At 31.5% G+C, this 22,186-nt stretch overlaps 1 protein-coding gene across 1 annotated transcript in view; it reads right to left on the bottom strand.

Annotated features, from left to right (window-relative positions):
- The window catches only part of CadN (neural cadherin), a 953,627-nt gene that overhangs the window by 287,542 nt on the left and 643,899 nt on the right, over positions 1-22,186 (bottom strand). The window lies entirely within an intron of this gene.

The following is a 22,186-nucleotide window of genomic DNA, read 5'->3' as shown; positions in this document are numbered from 1 at the left end:
AAATGCCAAAGAAGTGCTTCCGGACAGCCAATTTAAGGTAAAACTAATAACTGTGTGGCTATTTACAGGTACGAAGAGCATCATTTATCAAGAACCAATAATCCCCCTATTTTGACCCTTTCTCATCGTCCATCACTGATCTTGTTAGATACAAGGTCCCCGATCCGACGTCTTACGCGTTTCTTTATAACCATCTCTCAGTGACTCACCCCGCCGCCACTGATATACGGCAAAAGGGATGGACCTTAAAGCATTTTAAACCCAATTTTAACGTGAAATATTGCGAAATTAATTACTGCCAGGTCCTTTCGCATATATATATTTGCGCTTAGGTAAGAGTTATACTGGTCGTTAACGTTTTCCCGCGGAATGTTGCTGGGTGGAAATTTCGTCCAGGCTCGTGATGAAAACCGAGCACCTGTGCAATGACTGGTACGTTATTATGATGGGGAGACCTTTTCGGGTTGCACGTCTCACCTTGAGGAATTATTTTTGCGTAACGTTTAGTTAATTATGCTCTTCTTCCTTCTTTAATTTATTTCAAAAAATTATTTGAAAACATCATAATTTAATCATGCCTTATAGCTTAAATGACCTCGAAGATTTCTCAAAAATTTCATACGAGATCAACAGTAGAATGTATCCACAAAGTTTTTGAAAATTTCTTTGCATTTTAACGTTTAATTTGATACCGAATGAATATGAGATAAAACAATGAAAAACAAAATCAACTTAAAGTAATATAAATAATTAATCTAGCTAATTTAAATAATCAATTCTTGCTAAAATATCAGAATAAAATTATGAGAACTATAACAGTGTTAACAAGCTGTGCCTTGTTTTGGAAGAAGAGATTTTTTTGTAATATGCAGTTAAGAAGTTTTCGTAATAATACTTACAAGTATTTAGGAAAGGATGAGATTATTTTAAATAGTTGGGTGGAGAAACAGTTATGTCTTAAACTGCTATGGGTATTGACGGAAAGACAGAAATATAGTTCATTCCCTTATTGTAAATATTATTAGGGTAATCTAGCACGTACTCTCTACTCAAATGGTAAACAAATCATATTGAACAATTGAACAGCAAAACTATAGCTTACTTGTGCTTATCCCTGTTATAAACTCTACCTGTATTTTTGTAATGTGCGTATGAATCTGATAATCTAAGGGCTATAAATGTGTAATTCACAATAATTGAAAGACTTAAAGTGAAATATCTGTAGTGTGCTAAATCTGTGTTTTGACGGGGACTGTGGATAGCAACTAGTGTCCCACGCATTTGTACCATGCGGTCTGGGCATATAAAAGATGGACTATAGGAAACTGAACAAAATGTGCTATATGATTGGTTGATTCTGCGGATGCACATTACTATAACCTATATCAGATTATGTTTATAATTTACAAATTGTATGATTCATAGTTCTACCATAGTTTTTCAACTCTCAATTGCATGATTTTTTTGCTAGTTAAAACACTCGCTACTACTCCGTTATGGAAAGAATTTGCAGGGAAATAAAAAAAACTGTCAAGGTTAGGTTAATGCAGTGCATTTACAGAATAGTGAAGTGACCAATTATATGATTTATACTTCCGGCCCTCGGGTGACTAAAACGAACACTGTGAACATATTTAAAATACCGCCTGTTTAACTTCGCAATCTATAAGTTAAGTTAAACAGGCGGTATTTTAAATATGTTCACAGTGTTCGTTTTAGTCACCCGAGGGCCGGAAGTATAAATCATATAATTGGTCACTTCACTATTCTGTAAATGCACTGCATTAACCTAACCTTGACAGTTTTTTTTATTTCCCTGCAAATTCTTTCCATAACGGAGTAGTAGCGAGTGTTTTAACTAGCAAACAAAGACAATACAACAAAGCATTCCTGCATTATCAATAAAATGGTTAAACACGCACACTTTTGACCGAAATAATCAAAGATCGATCTTTCGACGATGAAACAAGCCAAAATCAATTTGATGGCGAATCGAATTCGTCTGGAATTAACATAAGTCGGTTCACAATATAAGATTAAAGTCCGATTCGGAACGAATTGTTCCCTATTTCGGCTGGGCCGCGTACCGCCAACGACTTGGCGGCGCGTAGAGGCTTAAAACCTGAACTTGGAGGAAGACTCCGCTCGTTCGGCGACGACGAATCTTTTTCTCCAGCACCAGGACCCGTCGTTTTCGGGACTTTAATTAAGCCGAGTACTAAGAGCCGCCGAAACCGAGTTCGGGATTAATTTATTAGTTACACCGCTGGTAATTAGGGCGAGCAGATGCGGGCTGAGCTTGGAGCGTGTGTGATTCATTCTTCGGGAAGTGGTTGCGGTTGTCTCAAATATGTTGTTTCGTCTTTGGATTTGGCGCCTATGTTTAACAAGAACGCTGTAAAACCGTCTAAACCGCGCCCTATATTATATTTCAGTATATTATTATCAACTTATATATGCCACATGCGATGTTTTCATTCATGTAACAGTACTTTATATATATATATTATATATCTTGTATTTAATTACACATTTTATTTTATATTGTATTGACATTAATATATATACTATTCAAAACAGCAGTGAAACCAAGTTGTCTGTCAAAAGGTCGTAATGTTGCCACACCAACTCTGAGATTTAGTACATTTTGATTATGACATATAACAAATTCTAAATAAAATAATGAAACAAAAATGATATCTATCATAATTTATTTTAACATTATAGTACATTTAATGCATATATTATCGAAGAACTTAAAACTACAAGTAATTATATAGCCACAATAATTTATAGGATAGTTCTTTTAATTATTTTACATTACATTACTAGTATAGGTAGTTCTAGATGCGTTTTTTTATGTAGTGGTATCTCCCGAAAGTCTAATCCACGTAATTAACAATTTTATATCTGAGCAATGTAATTTTTCTTTCATTAGAGATCATATTTAGCATCTACGCTTAGTTCTTGTTTCCTTCAATGCAATGTTTCCTTATAAAGTCATTTTGATATTACTATATTAAAATAGTTTGTTCTACTGCCTGTCTACATCTTTCTTGTTAAAACTACATTTAATCACAAAGTTTCATGCAATCACTGTCACTTTCAGAAACACTAATCAATTGAAAAATTAAGTTGTTTATTTCTAAACTATCACAAACTTGCTCACGAATCTACCATTTTTCAATTTCTTCTTGTGCTTGTATGTGTATGATTGAACTCATCCAAACCGAAGGTGTAATTTTCGACAATGAATCTTTCTATAAATCCAAATAGTCTTGGTTTGAATATCCTCCTCGACCTGAATGTTTATTGTAAAAATTCTTTGCAATTTCTAATATCAACTCAATTGGATTAAATATACAGTGATAGGGAGGAAGACATAATACTCTGTGGCCATAATATTCAGCAATCTGATATACCATCTACCTTTTCTCAAGCTTATATACATAAAATGTAAAATAAATGACATAAAATGCAATTAAATATTTCATTTATATGTGAACAAAAATGGAATATTGATGGAACTCTGATGAGGATTGTATCATTAGTATTTCGCATTATTGTTTAGATTGCAGAGTTAAACAGATTCGCAGTGTGTGTATTAGTCACCAGAGAGTCGAAAGTATAAATCAAAAACAACTGATAGATTTGTCGTCTGAAATTGTTAGGGTATGTTAGGCTATATTTGTTTATTTTCAATATTGATGTATAATTTTAAGGAAATTTTTGAATGACGCCATATTTATAACAATTAGTTTAAAAATGATCTATTCAAATATTAAATAATATGTAATATTATAACTTGGGATATAAAAATTTAAAAATAGAACATTATTATAATAAACAAAGTATCTGCTCTAGTCCAGAAATGGATTTTAGAAGTAAACGATGATAAACTGAAGGGAGTTTCTTATGAATTCCTAAATAAATACTGGAAGTTTTGTTGTTTGCATTTCAGACAGAATGATTACTGAGTCCAATATGCAAAGGAGCTGACTAGGTTGAATTGAAATATATAACAAGTTAATTGATAAAGCCTTGACCATCGATACATTGAAAAAAAAAATGGTAACAAGTTCATCATTAGAAGTTCAATCCATATAGCAATCTAAAAAAATACAAAAATAGGTACAAATATAATATTATAAATATATTATTAAGAAGCAGAAGAAGAAGAAGTTTAAGCCAAATTGTTCCTTGGTCAATTCTCTGGTGATTAAAATGCGCAAAATTTGGTTATAACTTTATATGTGGGGAACAGCCTTATGTATCTTTATTTTATGAACTAATATTGCCTTGGAATTTTCGACACCTTACCTCATAAATAGCGGCTAATTTAAATATTGTGTAAACTTTGGGAAGTCCGTTATAAATCCCAAAGACTATTGCAAGTGTCGTATTTATTTATGAGATATTTCATCAGAAATATTTCTTCATTCTCTCGAAGTGATTTTAATTATAAAATATGCATTAAAATTATCATAATGATATTTATAATCATTACCTATATATTGCTGAAACTTATTATTAAGGAAGGTCTAATCCGACCAAAAACAGAATCTGGTAATTCACAAAACAAGAAATAATCGTTTTGTAAACTATTCAATATCCTCTCGACATATATTTCCACATATTTCCGTAAGCCAAGTGTCTATTGCAACAAAAGACCTTTTCACATCCCCCGTGGTCGTCAGCCTCGGATGACATATAAAACGGAACGCCATTCAACGTGTATCGTCGTGTTTTTGCTGCCCGTGTATTCCCCGAGCGGCGAAATTAGAGATGAAACTGCTTTTATTTTTTGAGAACAACGATAAATTGTTTTGCGGGAAGGCAGCGATATTACGGTGGTTCAGAAAAACCACACAGGTTTATTCAAAGTAAGCAGTTTTAGAGGTCGTAAGGCAATTTTTATTTCATGCATGCTAAAAAAATCTTCGACGTTACGAAGTTACGATACTTTCAGGATGATACTTTAGATTTTTTCGCGAGGATTTCTTGTTCGTCTGCTGTAACACTGGATGAAGCGGCGGTTTAGCACGCATGTTTTAGGATGTTACTTACAAAAATGTTTTTTGTTATCCTAAAACACAGACTATACTTAGACACAGTACCCGTAGTGTTTCTGAAGTGTATATGAGAAAAAGTGTATTTTCTCTTTTCTTTACGCAAATTATTGGGTAAATATTTATCTAATACGGACTTGCAGGTTAAACTAAAGAAACTTCTCCCTCATCTGGACTATGAGTATGACTCACTGATAGACATTTTATTGTAAATCAAGGCGATGAACATACCGAATTAAATCCCATATATTCAGGAGTTCCGCAAGGTAGTGTACTGGGTCCAGTACTGTAACTTCTGTATATGGCTCATCTGCCCACCACAAAAATAACTACTGTGGTAACATATGCAGACGATACAGCAATCTTAGCATCCCATGAAGATCCAGTAACAGCATCAATAAACCTACAAACCCACATGGAGCAAATACAATTATGATTGAAGAAATGGCGCATTAAAGTCAATGAAACAAAATCCACGCATATAACGTTTACCCTGCGTAGAAGGACATGTCCACCAGTGATTATCAATCATCATCAACTCCCACAAGCAGAGCATGTTAAATAACTTGGTATGCACTTAGATCGACGCCTAACCTGGAAGAAGCACATACTCTCTACACGGAAACAACTGGGACTAAAATTATATCAAATGTATTTGCTCATCGGGCGCAAATGCAAGCTATCATTAGATAACAAGGTATCGCTGTATGAGTCTATACTCAAGCCATGAGTCTATACCGCTAGCAAATCTAAAATATCCATTATTCAACGGTTCCAAAATAAGGTGTTGCGTGCCATTGTTGATGCTCCGTACTATATTTCAAATAAAGTGATACAACGCGATATTCCTCTAGAACCTATAACAAGTGTAAATCAACGTGTTTGTGTGAAGTACTTCGAAAGAGTGTCAGTGCATCCCAATGTACTCGCTAATCAGCTAAATATGCGACGTGATAGTGAAGTGCGTAGACTAAAACGTTTAACACCACCTGATCTGATTACTGGACTTTAGAATAAGCTTTAGAATAAGACTAATTAATTAAGATAATATTTTATACAGAAGATTGCTTAATGAAGTGATTTTATACATGCCATGTATATATAATATAGACATAAGAAATACTTATTGTCAATAGGGCAGATTGTGGACTCACAAAAAGTAATTTAAAAAAATCTAATATAAAAATATATATCATGAAATAATATAAAATGACACAAAATTAACAAAATTGATAAGATAAAGTATAGATAGAAATAAATACAAATGGTGACTTATGAATACAATTTTAAGTTATGGAATTTTAGATAGGATAAAATTAAGATGGATAACTTTTTGATTAAGACTCAGGTAAGATTGATGACATCTGACGCGAATATACCGCTATAGTCTGGATACGAGATTGATTAAGATGACTGGGCTGGGTAACAATGGAGATCATGCTTAAATAAAATTAAGAATAATGACGATTAATGACTATATTTTCTTGATTACAGGTTTACTTTTTATCTGAACAGTTTGCTTCGATGATGACTATTTGGTAGAAATTAGACTTTGTGTCTAATATCATGGATATCAGATAATTTATCACTGATGCTTCTTCCTTGAGATTCAGTGACTTCTCGAAACCTGATTCCAAAAAGCATCAGCAAAAATTCTTATATTTATTAATTAAAAATTAATATATTTCTTATGTGTTCTTAATAATAATTAAGTGATTTTTATGCATTTTTAAAGTATGTAAGCTTTGATAGCATTCATAATAGTATATTATAATTACCAATCTGTAAATGCTTACTTAAAATGTATTTGTAAACGTAACTACATACAAAATAAATAGAAAGGGCAATAATAGAAAATATGAATGAAATGAAATATTTTGACTGCATGCTAATCCAAATATATTTATTATAGATTATAGATTCATGACTTATATTGTTGTGATGGCGTTGTTTTAAAATTCAAAGAAAGTTGAGAACAAGGTCTGTTAACATGTTATGCTGAAAGATGATGAAATATGTTTATTATAGAACCAAAGACAAAAATTGATTTTATAAAAGTGAATGGATACCGTTGATATTTTAATAAAAAATTGTAATTTTTAATATTAAGCATTATTTTGAAATTTGAAAAATCCTGTCATATATTTATAACCTAAATTTCAATGTGATATATATTAACCCACTTTTCATCAGCCGTCACAGTCTGTTATGGATTTTTTTTGTCTGGCAAGCAATGAAGCCACTACGTTGAAACGGTAAGAAATGGCGTTTTCAGTTTTCAAACTGTTTGAGTCTTTCCCATCGCTTGCAAACGCCTGGAAATAATTGATTCATCCACTGATTAGTTATCTGAAATTTCTTTGAGAGTTTGAGTTGGATTTTCGTCCAATAAGCGTTACAATTTATTTCCTTTGGTTCAATAGACTCATTTGATTCTTTGTCACTTTAATTACCTCCCTTGGGTATTTTGAACTGATGCATTAGGCTGGCTTAACTATTTTCTGGCAATTTGATTATCAATTATTTCTAAGGAGGGAAAAACCTATACAATGGTGATTTCCTTGCCTCGCTAAAGTAAACACGCCTATGAGTGTCTTGAGATTCACCTTTTACACGGGCTTTCAGGCGTTATATTTTACTACACATTACATTTACATTTTAATTACTTCGTGATGTCTGAGAAATGTTAATAAATAAACTCAGGATCTATTAGGTATACCAAGGAGTTGATGGCGCTATCCCAGATGCTACTCTTCAGCACTTGCGACGTGGCCTACTAATCCTCAACCTTAATCCTCTATTATTATTGTCGCGACCTCCAATCTACATGTGCAAGTTTTAGTTGCCGTGGAAATAAGTAGTTATATATTTAATAGGTGCTTTCCTAGCCGAAAAAGTTATTTTAAGATCAACAAACTTCTCGATATTATCTGATCATTTACACCATCGGAGATCTTCTAGCGGTTGAAATGTTAACGCATTTCGTCTGGCTTATGTCGTCTGCATTCTTTTTATTTTGAGTGTCTTGTTCTGTACCAGACACGCCTGGATTCACACCTAATTTTCTACACGCCCTTAGAAATTAGCCATCTAGATTTTTCGACCTAATGCATATTTTGTTTTTAGTATTTTCCTTGTCATGATTATTGATATATATAAGCTCCAAATAGATACATATATTAGACGCCTAAAATATTTTCTATTATAACAAAACGAACAATTGGGATATAAGATAGCAACTTTATCACTAGCACTAACACTTTATCACACTTTAAGTTTCTAAAAGCGTTTGATGGGCTTTTACAGTCCATTTTCAAATTAAACAACAAAAGTAATGTATACCGACAATATAATTTGGAAAGTTCTATGATAACATCCGTATACCCTGAATAACTCAATAATACTAAATAGAAAACTATTATTTTATGTCTAGAAATGTTAAAACCATCAAAAGTTATAGTTAGGATATAGATTTAAATACACATGGATTACATTTGATTGTAACATAATGTCCGTTATATATACGTATTTTTGATAACATGCTGGTTCTTTTGAAGCGCGTTCATTAACCCATAAAACAATGATAAGGATACGGATATTTCCTGCGACATACCCTTTCAAACGTTTCATCCGCACCGCCCACAGATTATATTGTTTTCATACTCTTCAGATCGAATAATTAATAGCGGCAGTAATACTTCTACATTGTTCAAACTGAAGGGTTAGCTTTTTCGACGAATCTTACAGTAAATTTATGAAATGTCAGCCGTAACGAGCGGCGGGACGAAAAGCCGCGGGCCATCGCAAATAATTCGCAGTTCCATCACGGGGCTTTTATTAATGATTTTATAATTTTGACTGCTCTGTTTGTACAGGCCCGTTCGTATGACGCAGACGCCTTATCATCCTCTTATAGGCCATATAATTAATTTTTCCTCATTATGAGACTAATGATATTCATGATATTAAGTAGTAAAATATTTGGATGATATATACGTTTATTACATATATATTAGTTCCAAGGAAACTACAAACAAAAAATAATTAAATAAATATACATGTGTAGAAATTGAATTTAATTGAAGACATGAGAAGCAAATGAATGAAAATGTCAAGTAACAATATGCAAAAGAAGAGTCAGGGTTTGGAATAGTCAGTGGAGTAACAAAGATGACGAAGGAAGGAAGGAAGACGTAAAGAAGTGAAATAAGAAAAAACTTCAAACAGGTGAAAAGGGTATGGAAAGAAAGAACGAAGAGGAGAAAAACCAGAATGTGACCTTAGTGAACTCGGAGTGAATGTATCATAGGAATACCTCAGAAGAGGAAAAAATAACCTTGACCGAAACAGTAAGACATTAACAGGTCAATTGAAAAATCTCCGGTCTACTATAGTAAAACACATATTTTTTTGTCAAATAATTTTTTTTATTTAACCTAATTCCATTCAAGGGGGATAAACTGATTATAGCGACCCTCCAACTTTTCGATACCATTTTTGTAGTACGATTTGTGCTATGCTTGAAAATAGGCCTCAGTTTCGGCGATCACCTCTTCATTCGAGGAAAATTTCTTCCCAGTGAGCATTCTTTTGATATCTAAGAACCGGAAATAGTGGCTGGGGGACAAATCTAGAGAATACGGTGGATGAGGAAACAATTCAAAGCCCAATTTATGTATTTGCGTTATCTTGGTAAAGCATTGCTTTCTTTTTCTTCAAATGCGGCCTTTTTCAGCGATTTCTTCCTTCAAACGGTACAAATAAGGATAACGCTATGTAATAGTCGCTGTTGATGGTCCTTTTTCCTTTTTCAAGGTAGTCAATAAAAATTATTCCATGCGAATCCCAAACTACAGGCGCCACAATGTTGCCAGCCGACTGTTGCGTTTTCCCACACTTTGGAGCGGGTTAATCGTGTGCATTCCACTTGGATAACTGTCGATTGAACTTCGGAGTGAAATGATGCAGCCATGTTTTATCCATTGTCACATATCGATGCAAAAATTTGGGTTTATTACGCTTGATCATCTTCAAACACTGCTCCGAATCATCAACTCGTCGTTGTTTTTGGTCAAAAGTGAGATCGCGCGTGGGTGCCCTCTTTGCACAGAGGTTTCTCATAACTCATTAATCAAGTATCTCATAACTCCTATTAATATATTCGTGAATGATATGATGTACACGTTCAGTTGATATCTTTAGAGTGTCTGCTATTTCATTCAATTTTAATTTACGGCCATTCAAAATCATTTTGTGGATTTTTTAAATGTTTTCTTCGGTAAGAACCTCTTTTGGGTGTCCACAGCCTTCACCGTCTTCGGTGCTCAGTTAACCACGTCTAAACTTAGCATATCAATCCTTGATGGTAGATTTTCCTGGGGCAGAGCCCGAAAACCCGGCATCAAGCCATGTTTTTGCTTAAACTGTATTTTTTCCATTCAAAAAGCAATATTTTATCAACACGCGAAATTCCTTTTTAAACCATTTTTTTCACAATAACAAAAGTTGCTTCACTCAAAATGCTATATTTCACAAACTAACAATCCAATAGCTGACAAATTTACACACGCATGTTTTGAAGATTATGGCTAACTAAAAAACATATGGTTAGAATATCAATCCTTGATGGTAGATTTTCCTGGGGCAGAGCCCGGAAACCCGGCATCAAGCCAAGTTTTTGCTTAAACTGTATTTTTTCCATTCAAAAAGCAATATTTTATAAACACGCGAAATTCCTTTTTAAACCATTTTTTTCACAATAACAAAAGTTGCTTCACTCAAAATGCTATTTTTCACAAACTAACAATCCGACAGCTGACAAATTTATACACGCATGTTTTGAAGATTATGGCTAACTAACAAACATATGGAACTAAGAATAGTAGCGCTATCTATATGTCAGGCCCGGGACTTTTCAATTGACCTGTTATATCGTATCAAATATCCCTCTGAATCTGCTCATGTCAAAGATATGCTAATTTTTATAACAATGGCGCTTTTTTAAAATGATTTGAATTAGCCAACAAATTTAAATTTCATCCAGTAGGTATTATCCAAAGAAAAATATTGTTAAAAGTGCAAACCCATTTGGAAAAAATCATTGAGCACAAGGAAACCTATAGTCAAGTGGAAATTATGAATAATTGAATAAGTTCAAACCAAAACATTAGTGAGATGACTGTGGACAATAGTTGAGCACATTTTGATAAACTAAAACTGCTTATTCTACGATATGACAGAGAGAACCATCGCCGATATTTCTACACCATCATAAAATGATAAATGGATCTTATACAAAAAATGAACCATTATGTTCAATGTAATTCATGAATAATGCTCACCGGACATCAGACAATGGTTGATCTGACATTAGCCCTGTTCGTGTTTCGCACACCATCTGACAAATTCATTGGAAAATTGGCATTTTTGAACATAACTTTTGTATTATTTACAATGACTTTAAAAATTAATCTGGGGCGATAAGAAACTAACCGAATAAATATGTATCAATTAACATAATTCTTCATATGATAATGTCGATTGCTCTGCCAAAAACGATCGATGATATACATATTATTATTAAGCAAGATCATCAAGTGACATCTTATGTGTATTGCTATCATAACTATCAATAATTTATATTTGTTTGTATTATATAATCTAATAGTGGTTTAGAATAGTGTATCGACTGTTTAGGTCATCAAAGGAAAAGCAGCAGAAGCGAGGTGTGAAAAATGTTCAGAAAACTGTTTCCAATGCATAGAAAAGTGCAAAGATTTTTAGCGAGAACATATTTGTTTTCTATTATTAATCAAAAATATAAATAAAAACCTTTTAATAACTAAATTTTTCTTATACACGCAATACACATTATTAATGCATATATAACATCTTGGTCGGCATACAACAAGGAATATTACTATTTTAAATATTTATAAGTATAGATATATAATTGAAAAAATCTAATTATTTGAAAACTTATTAAAACTTATTTAAAACGTTATTAAAAATAATTCTAAAAATGTTATGGATGCGAATTGATTGTGTCGAATACAAATTAACAAATAAGAATAAATACTGATTTTGAGATTGATTTATATATCTTGTCAATTTAGGTATATACAGACGGATTTGCGATTGTTCGTTAATCCATAACAATAGCAGATTGGATAAAAGCTATGCTAGTTACGAGCTATGTTACACATCATTAAATATGACATTAATGTAACCGACAATGCGTATATAGAAAATTAAAATCCATAATACCTTACGTAAATTGTTTGTTTATAATGCTATGTTAAAATTTATATAACCTATTATATTTTGCAATAATGATGTATTTAGATATACAACGCTGGTTCGATAGAAAACGTAAATAAATTAACGAATATATATTTATGTTTACAAATTCTATTAGCAATAGGTTACTATAAGGAAAAACATCATTTGCTGCCTTGCGATATCTAATTCAATAAAACATAATATTTACTGATGTAAAATATTTTCCTTGTTATAATTTTCTTCATGATTGCAAAACAGAAAGATTTAAATCGAGTGAATACAAAATAACAATAAGTCCTGCAACAGACGCATTTCCCTCAAATATATATATGTTTACATAAGAAAGCAAGGACTTCCTTGCAAGGAAATCCCGCTAATTTTGTGTAATTTATACTAAATTTTATAGGTTAAGGTATTTAAATCGGCTTTGATTCGCCTACTTTTGTTCTGATAATTTTGAGAAACTTTAGGTCAAGAGGTTTAACGCAATCATAGAAAACAGAAATATTATTCGGGAATATTTATTTAGGTGCAGTAAAGGGCATAAAATTATAAAATAAATATACAGATTGCTATACCAAATAAATAAATTTGGAATGTATTCCTGAATATATATATATATATATATATATATATATATATATATATGACTCCTAGTACAAGTGTAGCACAAAGAGGTGCAGGGTAAATCAAGGAAGCTTCTTGCCGGCTTGATGGTGCAGTGATAAAGGTGATAGTACGATCCACCTACTGTTGCGATAGTCGGGGATTCGAATCCTGCTGGGGCATGGTTATAAATTTATGTTTGTGATTTTTTAAAATTTTTGATTGTCCTAAGCAAGAGAGCAGAATCCGAGAAGGAAAATGATCCCAGTCAGGCCAGTAACCAGGCTGGGTAAGACTAGATGTCTTCTGGGATGATTTCTAAGTTGACCACTCGCCAGTCGGTAGGCTTCTTAGGAAAGGAAGCTTCTTTATCACCCACAATTTCAGCTGATGAAATCTCACCTTACAAATAGACAGTTTACTATAAAACAAGATGGTGAACACACTGCACTATATCCAATATATACAGGAGTTCAATAGGCATTACATTGGACCAAACATTTTATCACTGGTATACTGCTGAAATACTAATTACAAAACATACCAAAACGACACGGAAGTATTACAATTTCGCTAAGAGCAATTAACTATCGATATAATGATTTATTAATATAATAGGATTGAAATATAGGAAAATACTGGATAATTGGAAGAAAATCACAATTGTTAGTACATAATAAATTGCTATTATATAAGCAAATACTGAAACCTATATGACATACGGAGTTCAATTATAAAATAAAATAAAATAAAATACAAATTTTTCAAAACAAAATCCTGAGAGGTATTGTGGGTGCACCCAAATACTATAGGACTGATTACCTACATCTAGACCTTCAGATACCCTCAGTCAGTCATGAAATCAAGAGAAATGCAAGGGGCATGAGGAAAGACTCCATTCTCACACGAATATTGAAATATTACAACTATTGGATACCATCAGAACAGGACACAGACTCAAAAGAATCAAACCATCTATTCTTGTGTAGTGTTGTGTAGTTGGGTGCATATTTTGAAAAATTCAGCAGTAACATGTATAAACATTATTTCACCAGAGGCTGAGATAGGGCCGATGGGCTTAACTTAAAAATTAAATTTATTTATATAACTAGGAGGTATATACATAAATTTAAATTATCATAAAGACAAATTTTAGGTTGGACGGAAACGACTAGTAGCAATATATTGATTAAATAATAATAAAAAATATATAATAAGGCTTATGTAATAAGCATTTATATAATAAGGTTATACGGAATCCCACTATGGGGTACTTGTAGCAAATGTAATGTAACACTTATTCAACGGCACCAAAACAAAATGTTGCGACCATAGTCAATGCTCCATTCTATGAAATTAATAAAGGGATTTTACTGTAGTAAAATATCCCTCTAGAAACCTTAATGAATGTAAGTCTATAATTGTTAGTGTTAAGTGCATCGAATTAGTGTCAGTAGGCTAAAATATCTTACCAATCAGTTAAATGTGCGTCATGGGCGTGAAGTTCTTGAACTAAAATGTTTATTAACATGCCAATTGATTAATCAACACATAAAGAGCCTAGAGTACGATATAGAATACGTTGTTTTATATAGATTACTTCCTTAAGTGATTCTATTCACTTAATGAGTAATAATTATCATAAGAACTTTTTATGGCTTATTGGGCATATTGTTAAACCACTAAAGGTACTAAAAAGCATCGCTTACGCTTAAAATGATTATGTTGATGAAAATATTGATGGAGAGGTTATTTCAACTGGTAATATTATTGATAAAATTGAGCAGATATGAAATATTAAAGAAATTACTATAGATAATTAAACACATCCGACCATACACTGCTTTGATGACCAGGTAATTCTTAAAAACCTCTTCCGTTGTATTAACCAGCCCTTGAATATTTTCAAGCAAAAAATTCACCAATACAATAAGTGAGCATATACGGTTTAATTACGTTAATTTTCGAGCAATTCATATACGAAATTAAAGATGAAATAGACTAATTATTGATTTTAAAAATTAAGAATTCATATATAACCGTATTTCAAGAATACTAGAGAATTAATTATGATCTGCGTTACCAAATTTCATAATATAATACATAAAATACAGAACAAAACAAAAATAAAAAAATGATCTTACTACAGATTAAACATATATTATTTTTTAATTTAAGACACCAATAAATATTATTCCTTCAAGAAAATGTGGATGATGTGTGTGATATCGTTATTTTTACAAGAAAGCATTACATTTTGCCGAAAATAAATCTTCGAGAAAAGTATATATCTGAAGGAAATCATGTATCACTATTGTTCTGGTTTTCGGAGAAGCTAGTATATATTTTTCGCTTCAATAGAAGCCATTTTTCTATGTTGTTTACCTTTTTCGCGACAATATTCGTGTGTCTAATGGATTTCGTTATACAAAGAAGAGTATATTAAAAAAAACGACGTTGAAAACTCAAAAAGAAAATACACACCGCATCAGCGTTGATGCGCTGTCATTTGACGCAAGTAATTCGCTTTAAAATGTGAAAAAGTCAGATAGTACAAAGTTAGGTAATTTATCTTAGTTGAGACTGAATGCCACTCTACTGCCCATTAAAAACTCGCGATGACTGAGTCGCATTATAAAAACATCCATTGTATGGGACATAAAGTCGTGAATGGTTTATTTTAGTTATATATAATTATCCCGAAGTAATTTTGCTTAAGTTACGTGCAATAAAGTGGTAATTTAGAATATGTCAGTAGAAAAATAAGCACTAAATTTGCATGCCTCATTTTATAAGGCCAACTCTATTGTGGGTCTGCACAACTATTACCTAAGAGGTTTTTAATAACATTTTAAATCTTTTGCCTAATCAACCTTAAGTAAGATAAAATATCCACTAAAAATTATAACAAAATACTAAGATAAAGCTGAAACACGAAAGAAAGAAAGAAAAGAAAGAGAATATTTATATAATATTTTGTGTCACAAAATAAATAATCTACAAACAATGTAGCCGGCTAGGTTGGTATAGTGGTAAAAACGATAGGGCGGTCCTCCTACTGTTGCAATAGTCGCAGGTTCGAATCCTGGTGGGGCATGGTCGTAATTTATGTTTGTGATTGTTGAACATTTGTGATTATCCTTAGACAAAAGTGTAAAATCCGACAAGGAAAATTACCCCAGTAAGGCTGGGTAAGACCGGATGTCTTCTGAGATGATTTCTAAGTTCGGAGCCCACGTTAAACTGTAGGTTTAGTCCAGATAAACCCTTGATGGTTAAAGGAGACTTTAAAATATATAAAAAAGGCATGTATTTTATTTAATAATTTTAATGTAATAATATTAATTTGAATATTAATTATGTTTAATTAAATTTCTTCTGTTTGCAACAGTACACAAAAGTACCTCAAAACTGTAACCGCTAAATATGTCTCTATTTCTATATCATTATTATTATTTATTTAGTAGTCCTGAAAATGCTAAACGATATTCCAATTAGTACGTTTGAACGAGAAAATTTCCATGGGAAAGTGTAAGTCTTCATAGGTGTAAGTGACATTTATGAAATACAAATTCAACCGAACAATTTAATATACGAGAAATGCGTTTGAGTTTATATAAATCAAATGCGCCAAAAGGAACCACCGGCTCGATATTGGATTAATTTATGCATTATCTAAAATTTACCGTTAGTTTTATGAACATAGACCGTATGTTTGTGGTTAGTTCGGTTTGCTTCCCAATGACTGTCAACTAATTTCGATGTGGTCAGTTCGGAATACATTTCAAACCATCGCCACTCGGTATAGTTGCACAATGCTGTCGGAAAAACGACAGTTCGAAAATAATTTTCAATTAGCTAGATGCCCGAGGGGTGAAGATCAAAGCGTTTTACTTAAACATTCAAGTTAATATTACCAACGTTAGGAAAATACCGGAAATTACGAAGATTTCGGCAACTCGGGAATACGATTTTTTATTAAACGTTTCATTGAAAATTGTCGGCCTTTTAAAGAGGTAAAATAAGTAGGGATTTTAAGATTTTGCTTTATCCATTATATTCTCGTTGATAAAAAGATGATCCTGTGGTAATTACTTCATGGTAAATATATTGGTATAGTTTTGCGGTTAATTTTATGTATATTCGAGTAGGTAATAAAGTTAACTCGGGTTTTTTTATTGTGAAAATCATCCGAAGTATTAGTTTAAGTTTGGTTATCAAGTCCAGAACTGTACTAAAACACACATTATGTCCAGAATGTTGTTACCATTATGCATGCCTTGTGGAACATGTCTGGTAATTTCGCGTTAATAACGACCAAAATTTGGCCGTCAAACCAAAACACTTATTATGTAGCGACAAGATAATAGAATTCGGAAATTTCCCAACAGTTCTCACGAACTTCGAATTCAGCACCATTAGCCGTGCAATTCTGAATGAATTGGTCCAACTTTTACTGCATTCCCCCTGGATCTGGCTGTAATTTCTAGTCGCAAAACACATGGAAAAATAAATAGCGAAACGACATGTTGGGGAACAAGTCATTTTCATTTTATTTATACTTTTTTCAAGTAAAATTACTTTTTTTTTGAACTTTTTAGTTAAAGCATCATTCTAAGATTTTTGCAAAAAAAAACCTAAACCACATGTTTTTCACAAACTTCCTTTGAAGTTAATTTTATACCATTAAAAGAATTTTGATGACCTTCAAACAAATGGTAATTGGGCGATTCATGGTCCGGATTATACGGTGGATGCTTTAAATTTTCAAACAAACCCAGTCAATTTTTTCCAATAATTGCTGACTCATTGAAAAGGTGCGTCTTATAGTCAAGTTAAAATATCCAATGGCTAACAATTACTTTCTTATCTCCTTATTTAGCAACAATGCAGATTTTGCAAGTGCTTTTGAAGCTTCTGAGGTCTAGCATCCATGATCTCTTTAGCACAATATTGCTGAACTACTTCTTTTTATTTAACTTACAAAATATTAATTCTACAATAGCTTATAACTACACTGAATTGCATCAAATCGTTTTACGCTCTTTAATTTTCTGACTAAGACATCATCTAGAAGTTGGTAAACCTCAACATAGATGTGCTTATGGAGCTGCTGTTCATGGCTTTTACATATATTAGTTTGTGCTTTGATGGTGTGCAATATGTACAATATATACTGATTTATTATTATTTCTTTTTATTCGTCATTTTTCCGCCCAGAATTGTATTTCAACATTAGCGTTTGTATCATTTAGGTTAATTCAGTGTTGCTATCTCCAATGTCTAGGATTGCAGTGTCATATGTAAGTGTCAAGAACATTTTCACTGAATGTAGACAAATCCCAATTGTACAGTACTTTGTAGTCAGTCTTATGTGAATAGTGTTGAGGTCAATGTTTTTGTCTGTCCATCTTGAAGTTCACCTTCAATATCTAAATATACTAGAGAGAAACATACAAATCAATTCTGATCCTGGAGTTCACCTAAGAACTCGACGTCATCACAACCACGATATCATATAAGTTTCAATGAGATTCTGTCTGAATTTTTCGTTGTTTGGATATAATGAAGCAAAATTAGCACTAAATGACATAAGTACACTTTTTATCTGATAAATAGATATATAAATAATATACATAGCTTTAATTTTTTCAGATATTTAGCATTAGTGGGAGATTTGTTATGTTTACTTTTAAATGTAGTCTATTACTTGATACTCAAAATACAATAATAATATAGTGACCGTAAGTATAGTAGTAAAATATTAAACAAATAAACAGATGAAATTGCTATTAATAGAATTTAAGTTATATTTAAAATGTTTGTTGATTTTGAATTAAATATATTAAAAAGTATTGTTGGTCTTTTAGAGAACTAAAGAGAAGATAATCAAGCCAGTTTTATTTAATTGGCCTCTAAAATAGATCTATGAAGACATTAATAATTTTGACAATTAATATCAGCATTAAAGCTCTTTCAGAATATGATCCTAATTGAACAGGCGCAAAACATGATCTTATCTTAGAGAAACATACCCCCATCAAAGATATTCTTGCGAGAACTTACAGAAATAGAACCATTTTAACAGCAATCTAATATCGTCCAAGCTCGAAACGAACATATAAATCAATAAGTTCGCTATATTTACACGAAAATCGTCGATATAATAACAGAAAATTGTAAACATGTTTAACCATATTAAGAACAAAACGTTTTCCCTCAGGTTTCATTTATCATGAATTATTAAATTCCACGGTTAAAGTGATTGATTAATGATGTTTGTAATGAAATTAGGTCGAAAGTATATATTTACAGTAAAGATTCATTCAGTTAATATGTTTTCCTATTCTTAAAAATAAAAACGGTTCTAAATTGGATATTTATTTTTATGACCATTACATCTGGTTAAATTAGTAATATAATAATAGTTAATCAGCATAATTTCTGAATTTTCAGATTTCTGAACACAAATCAATATAAATTAAGTATGTTTTAAATATATATTTATTTTGGGATGTTTTGGCGTAAACTATTCAGATACATTCAGTGTAAATGGTATATTTTAAGTTCTGAGATGTTTACCATCGAATTTAAATTATATCAGAACTTAACAGTAATAACCGAGCATCTACGTAATCTGTATCACGTATTCAGAACCTGATTAGTGGTCTAATTAATTCTTAAACTACGCTAAATCCAGCGATTAGCGACAAACATTGTTATTTTCTGTCCTCTAAGCAACTTTCTGCAACGCCTATTGTTCCAAAGCGAATAATTACCCACATTATTATTCGAAAATAGCAGAGAATTTCTACCGATCAGCCTTTTTCCCAATTGTTAACACTGCAATTTCATTAAAATTGGTCTAGCATTCGCTGGAAATGTGGACAGCAAACTATTATTATTTTAACATATACATATTTTATATTGGAGTTGAACAATTGAAACAATTTTGTGTTGAAAATCCACTTAATTTAAAATGTTAGGATAACGTGCTCTTATGTGGATGCAAGAATTTATAATTCGTAATAAAATCGGAAAATTAAATTTTATTTCGATTTTGGAGTTGGATATTCGGTAAAATAACATAAAAGACAAAAAGATGTATAATTAAAAATACGTATGTTACGAAACAAAATTACTATGGATTATTATTATAAAATTCAAAATAAATATGGCTTATTAAATTAATTACTGTACACTTTTCATCATATCACACATTTGCTAACCTCATCTAAAATAATATTATAATATCCTGGACAGATATTAAATTTCCTAACGAATCTTATAAAGGTAGTGAAATAATATTGTTAACTACCACTGAGTTTCAAAATTACTACTTCATATTATTATCAATTTATATCATAATATTTTCAATTTGTTGTCATATACAATGTTTCTGTAGCACAAAACCAACATTCAACAACCTTCAGGTTCACCTCTACCAACCAATTTAATCCACCTTAGCTTATTTAGTCTTTTATCTAGGCTAGTCACCTATTTAGAAGCTCATAAAAACATTAAACCAATATCAATGCTCAATTGATTGAAGAGGGTAAAACTACTCAAAAGTGTATACAATATAACATTAAATACAAGAAGAAAATGCAATTAAATTTATAATCTACTTTCAATATCCTATTAAGCTACTTCTTCAAAAAAAAATAATTTTCAGCTTGTTAACGATATTTCTTTACATATTGCTCTTTCATGCTTTATATGGTTTTCTCATCACTCTTCTCATCAGTCTTCTGTCATCATATTTCATGTTTATACTTCTCTTTTAAACCAACAATTTAATCCTCTGTCGATTATCTAAATTCCTTTTTCTGAGATGGCGCATTACTGGACAACAAAATACATAAAAAATTAGGAAGTGTGTGTACAGGAGCTACGAACAAACAGATATAGTAATGTAGTAATAAAATTAGTGAAGCAATAAAATATAGTTTTAAAATGTAATAGATATACCCCTCTAAAATATAGTTTAATAAAGATAATTTACAAACTTAGCTTTCTTTAAATTATATGATTTACGAATATCATTCAAGAAAATGACCTTTTTTTAAAATTTTCTCACTGAATTATGTATGTTTGCAGATGATTTCAAATTTTCTTTATAAAAAACAAAGTTAATTCATAAAATCAATGTTGGTTTTGTAACAATTCAGTATTTCATATTATAATATTATACTTTACAATTACAATTAATATACAATTAAAATTAATATACAATTATTAATTATATATATTTATTTTGTATGGTTTACGAATACTTCAAAAAGTAGAGAGATATTTTAGGTAGTATTTAATACGACTTATTAGTGAAAATTATGTGTGATATTACAAATTCTGAGACAAGATGAATGAGCGAAGGGCTAGTACCCAATATATCGAGATTTCAACCCGATATAAAATCCTCGATTCTAATAACAACCATACAAACATTGCCCTTTAAAACTCTGGAAATCACGAATAATTAGAAATTTACTGTCGAGACAAGAACCACCATTAAACAGAGACCACACCACAAAGAACCCAAGGGAGGGAGCATCAAGGATAAAATATGACGTACCCGCTAATTAAGTCAAAATAAATACATAATAAGTCATCAAACTCTAAATAAGGTTATCGTTAACGGTTAACGTGACAATAGTAGTAATACAAAGAAGCGCTAATTAAGTTATACATCTGTCTATCCATATTTATACCATTTTAAGTTTATTTATGCAAACAGCTAAAATATTTATAATTTTATTACTAATTGCATAGGAAAACATATAAGCGTTTACTGACAGATAACCCAATATTAGATGAAGTTATTAAATTATCTAGAAGACCCTCTACGTTAAATGATGCCCAAAAGCAATATTTAAATTTTGCGAAAATAATACATCGAAATGTCATAAGATATCTACTGAAGAACTTTACGTGAAACTTTACACCAGCGAAGTGGAGCTAAACTTTGAAACATATACAAGATCTGATCGGTGGCCTCATTAATTCTTGAACTATGTTAAAACAAACCATTAGCGACGAATACTGGTTACAATGTTATTCATTGTCCTTTAAGGAACTTCCGTCGATGCCTATTGTATCCCGGAAAGGAGCAAATAATGTTATCAAACCGAACAATTATTTTGAAACAGTAGGGTAATAGTAATAGGAAATGTTCGGGAGTTTCTATCGATCAAACTTTTTTCAATCATTAAAGCTGCAATTCGAGAGTT

This window comes from Rhynchophorus ferrugineus, unplaced genomic scaffold (assembly GCF_030347505.1).
Source record: "Rhynchophorus ferrugineus isolate W39M unplaced genomic scaffold, kcgeb_rfMv2 rfM9, whole genome shotgun sequence".
NCBI lineage: Eukaryota > Metazoa > Arthropoda > Insecta > Coleoptera > Curculionidae > Rhynchophorus > Rhynchophorus ferrugineus.
The sequence above is the reverse complement of the archived record's forward strand: the minus strand, read 5'-3'. Positions and strand labels throughout refer to the sequence as shown.